The 5,724-nt window shown below is 31.8% G+C and overlaps 1 pseudogene; it reads right to left on the bottom strand.

Annotated features, from left to right (window-relative positions):
- Positions 1-539: 539 nt before the first annotated feature.
- Positions 540-3,135, bottom strand: LOC125851553 (protein NRT1/ PTR FAMILY 2.11-like; annotated as a pseudogene).
- Positions 3,136-5,724: the final 2,589 nt, after the last annotated feature.

The following is a 5,724-nucleotide window of genomic DNA, read 5'->3' as shown; positions in this document are numbered from 1 at the left end:
TCTTATGTTCATTAGAAGCAACCTAAGAGATATTTATTTGATGTAAAATTTAAAAAATGAGAAAGTAAGTAGTAATATATATAACTAAGGAGAGCCAAAATTGGGTGTTAACAGTCATACATGCATCTTTCATGCATTCGGTGCGCCACACGTGCATTCGGTGCACCACATGTGCATCTCATGCGCTGCACGTGCATCCGTTGCACCATACGTGCATCTCGTACGCTGTACATGCATTTGGCGCGCCATACGTGCATCTCGTGCACTACACGTTCACTGCATATGCATTTGGTGCACCACATGTTCACTGCATGTGCATCCAGTGCACCACACGTGCATCTTGTGGAAATTAATAAAAATATTTTAAATTCAACAAGTGGTATAAAAAATCTCTACCAGGAACGAAGTGGGATTTATGGAGACCATTAGCGCTTTCATTAGGAGTGAGATTCATGGAGACCATTTTGCTACAGCTTTCCTATCACAACTTTCATCCCAAATGGATGCTTATAAGATGCAATCCATTTGGTATGATCTTTTCAACAGTTCTTTTCCAATGTAACGTTGCTTGTGTCACCAGTTCCTTTGTACTTGTACCACCTAACATATATGATAAAACAGACAAGATTAAGGATTCCTCGTGTTGTTATCAAGAAATAGAAGTAATACAATGTTCCTTCTTAAGATCTTGTGGTAGCTAGTTTGCCTTTCCTATTGAGTGAGATGCACTATGGAGATGAGAAAACTATTCAAGTAACTCGAAGTAGCTATTCTCAAGAATAAGAAACATCTTTCTATGCTTCTCATGTTTTCTGGGAACTGATTGTAGTAGAATTGTGATTATCCTGTGCCATAGAATGCCTAGTGAGTCTTGTTAAAGATAGCCGATGAACGAACCAAAGAGCAAACATCGTGGAAACCATATCACCAACCCTAATGAGAAATATAAGTGTTTTCCTTCAATTCTCAATAAAAGTGGATGATTGGGAAGCTATAACAGTTAGGAATATTCTAAATCCCATTCTATGAAGTTAGGTTATGTCACAATCTTTTCCAGTGATTCTTCTTAGCAATGGAACTATGACTTGATCATATATCGTTATCCATAAAATCTCACTTAATATTGAGACAATCATGTAACTAGCTGTTGTAATTTAGAATTTTGTGCTGCCAAAATGTCTTTGTTGCATTATTACAATGTGGTATACAATCTTTGCAGACCAAGTAGGAATGATTCTTACACACATTTAGTTTCTTCCACCTGCTGCATACTGCATAGCTTCCACGAATTTGTTGTTGGTCCATCTGATTTCATTTGGTCTTCTGCTCTTACTATTGCGGCCTTATCAAGAAACCTTATAGCACATTAATTTAATATCACTAGATAGACATAAAAAAATCTTATTATTAAAGATCAAGCTAATGTGGCTTTTGTAATACTAGTATGTATGGCACTGTAATTTAGTACATTGACCATTACCATAAAATATCTTTTTGCCTTAGATAGTGCGTAACTTCATTACCCTCTTCTGATTGATGATGTCAAACTCAACTTTTAACTTTTTGAACATTAATAGGCAAAGTTTAACAACCAAGGATAAAAGAGTAGTGCATACCTAATGAACTATGTAAAATACTAACATGTGACATGTACAATATATTCGAGGCATATTATTTGGACAATAACACTTTCAAAAGCAAGCAAGAGATTGAATCAAATTAGTTAATTTGATAATATAATTAAAATTAATATCAAATTTATCATAGATTTTGAGCATCAATTACCTGAATAGATGAGTGTGCAGAAGCTTTGAATTAAAGGAGTTAAGTTGTGTGTAATTAAACAGGGATTCTAAGGTTTGATATGGCAAATATTGTCTTATTTTCTCGATAGAAACCACAAGGACATGTGCTAGACTAATCAAGACACCTCTCGCTGATTTGACTTTGACATAAATACACATGCCCCAAAGAAGAGGAACATGAAACCAATATGAAGATTGGAGGATTGGTTAATTCTATGGACCAGCTTATGTTGGATTGCGCGTAAACAACCACAAACATCATTTGGGAAAATGCTAAGGTGAACTAGTACCAGTTGAAGAAACTAATTTTTTTTGTTATGGTATTAAATGGGTTAGCCCCAAAGGCTAAGTTACATTGCCTAATTTGCCTGCTCGTATAATCACTAGCCCAAATCCACTCAACCAGAATGTCATTTGACATCCTGTTGTTACTATGCAGATGTTAATATCTTTGGATTCGTAGTGTGGAGAATGTTACTTCTTGAATACTGTTGTGAATGTTATCACCAGTAAACCTTCAGAAAAGCAGTCAAAAAACAAATGAATTAGTATTTCATTTGAACTATAGCGGGTGGAATTAATTTCCCCTATGAGATCGATTTTAGGCAACTATAGTGAGATATGAAGTTGCTTTGGGCCAATAACAGGGTTGGATCACTTTAATGGGATTGGGGCCCCGATTGGGCCGCTATAGCAAAAAAGCAAAAAAATTAGGGCAATGCATAGGACTTGAATTGATGTAGAATTACTAGAACACTCCCCTAATAATTGATGTTTAGTATTATGCCTTGAAAAAATATTTTTTGGAATAAGTAATTAATGTTAAAGTAAATCATGAAAAGAAATTATTTTTTCTTTATATGTTAAAAATGACAAGTAAAAATAAAATTCATTTTAAAAGAGAAAACACATAAAAATCCTCCTAAACTTGGCAGCACAACTTACTTTAGCACTTAAACTATACGACCGTTTAAATACTCCATTCACATCTTTCAAGTGATTAAAACACCCCCTAAGGGATGATGTGACAGAGAGAGTGAGTGCACTCTCCTGAAAGCGCGTGAAAAATGAGGAAAAAAAGCTGAATTTTTTTAAAGTCCCACATATGACTTTTTTTTATTGTTCAATATATAAGAAATTATTTAAATAGTTTTTTTTGATATATTAAATCTTTAAAATAAGTAAATTTTCTTATTAAGAGGTAAATGAAATTAGTGGGTCCCTCCCCNCCTCTTTTTTTTTTCATTTTGTTGACTTCCTCAATACACATCTTTTCCATTGAAACACCTCCTCCTCCATCTTCATCCCAACCTCTATCCACTATTTTCATTTCACTAGTCTCTTACTAATCCGTAAAATTCAATATCAATGTCATTTTATTGACGTTGATTTCACTCTATATTATTGATGCCGATTTGGCAAATGTAAACTTTCTTTGAGTGACCCATTTTGATTTCTAGATCCATTCAAACATTTCTCATAGAATTTATGGATCAACTTTCTTATGCAATCTTCATTTCTTATTTGAGTTGTCAAGAAAAAATGCCTTTCAAAAAAAATCATTCTCCAAGAGTGTAAATTCACGGGGAAGGTTCGAAGAAAATAATGTGAATTTTCTTCTTTAAAGTGACTGAAAAAAATTGTTGAATAGTGAAGATGAAGAAAAGAAAGTATTGAAGGTTGAAATGGTGAACAACTAGGAAGAAGAAAGAGAGGGGGGGGGGGGGGGNATGCATTTATAAATTTATCAATTAATATAATTACTTTTAAAAAGTGTTTAAGAAAAAATAGTGAATAAGTAAAAAAAAAAATTAATGACGTGGTGCTTACATGGTTATGATTTGGCGCTTATGTGGCTACGATGTGGCGGGTGAGAGTGGTGTTGTAGTCTCAGGGTGGAAAAAAAATCACTTGAAAGATGTTAAGGGGGTATTTAAGCGCCCGTGTAGTTTAAGTGCTTAAGTAAGCCAAGTTTAGGGGGTATTTATGTATTTTTATTTTTAAAAACACTGAATAAATAAAAGTGAACAAAGGGACTAATATATAGATGGTATAAATAGTTGACTCTTAGGCCTTAGCCGATTCTATGTAACAACTTCATACCTATTTTATTGTATTCTCTTACTGGATCAACTATAAAATGAAAGTTCTAATAACATGATTGTAGTCTCATTAGGACCACGACTATAGTTCTCTCAGTCACTTCTTTCTTAACTTACAACAATCAACCGTATCGTTCAAACTCACTCTAATTAATTAAGTAGACTTCGAATCGATTTAGGCCAATAGAATTACTTTAGTCGGATTGAATCAATGAAATAAAAGATAAGAAAATATAGCTTAAAGCAATTAAATAGAACATACTAATTACAATTTTACGCAAATTACAGCTTGACATTATTCATACCCTTCATTTGTCCTTACTTATAATCAAAGAAACATGTTAGTATAGTTTTAAAAGACTCTATTGGAACTCGCCTCGGGGCTCGGTCGGAGGCGGGACTCTAGCAAAACGCCTTGAGACTCAAGTGTGAGCTTAGTTCTATAAGACTTACGCCCTAAGCGCCTGACTATACGCCTAAGCACGCCCAACACTCGGGGCTCACCTAACAGATCTTAGACCAATTATGCGTTAAAATATTTAGTTAACATTGTTTACCCTTATAATTCTTGAATAAATGAACGATACTTCATAATTTTTTAATCTAATAGAGATAAGATGATTGAGAGTAACTCAAATAACAAGTTGTAGTATCACATCTTTACTATTTGATAACATTGTGAATGTGATTATATATTATGTAACATTCTTTTAAAAATAGGTAACAAAATTTTACTTTTTCACTTATTACTAGTCTTATTTTTTTGTCATAAATCTCAAAGTTATCATATTTTGTTTAGCTATTTAAAAGTAATTTTATTTTTATTCATGATGGAGTGGTGTTTTTATTATAATATTAATAAGTTTTATTGATTATTTTCCTTTAGGGGGTGAGTGAATTGTATAGTATTGTAAAAAAATATATTTTTAGAAATAATGATTCTTTTATTATTAAAAAGTTAAGATATTAAATAATTTATACTTGAATATATAATCATGTTAGAAGTTTTATTTTCTATGAGTTTCATTAATCATGTTTGCACTTATTTCAAACTTTGATGAATTTTTATAATTTTGTATTCTTATACTATATTGTAAATTAAAAATTTAAAGACCCATAGGGCTTACGCCCCACGTCTCGAGGCGTACGCCTCGCCCTATACAAAGTAAAACGCCCTGCCTTACGCCCCGCCTTTTAAAACACTGGTTTAGAGTTCTCAACTCATTACCACCTCACAAAAAGGTTTAAAAGGGAAAAAGACAAAATAAATAAAACAAAAAGGTTAAAAATGAACAAGACAAAATAAATACCTTCTTTTTATACTAGATATAGGACCCCGTGCCAGCACGGGACCAAATATATATTATTTTATTATTTTAATTTATGTCATATTATGAAATTTGAGAAGTTATTGAAATTTTTGTATGATTTTAAAAATATTTTAAATTTTTAACTATTGTGATTTGTAGTACTTTTTTTTAACATAATTTTGAAAATAATATTTATTACTCTGTTTGTTCTAATTTATGTGGCATACGCAGAATTTCAAATATTAACCATTTTTTATATGTCTCTTTAATATATTAAGTTGTTAATTATTGTATTTTATAGTACATTTTGAACCTAATTTTTTAATAATATATGTTATTTGCCATGTCCCAATTTATGTGGCATTAATTGATAGATTTGTTGGAGTCGAGAGATTTATTTTGTTAATTATTGTAATTTATAGTTTTTTTTCGTCAATTTCAAACAATATATGTTGTTAATTGATAGAATACTTTTAATGTAATTTTTTTAAAAAAATATGTGTGACT

This window comes from Solanum stenotomum, unplaced genomic scaffold, assembly GCF_019186545.1.
Source record: "Solanum stenotomum isolate F172 unplaced genomic scaffold, ASM1918654v1 scaffold27004, whole genome shotgun sequence".
NCBI lineage: Eukaryota > Viridiplantae > Streptophyta > Magnoliopsida > Solanales > Solanaceae > Solanum > Solanum stenotomum.
Note: the sequence above shows the minus strand (reverse complement) of the source record. Positions and strands in the feature narration are given on the sequence as shown.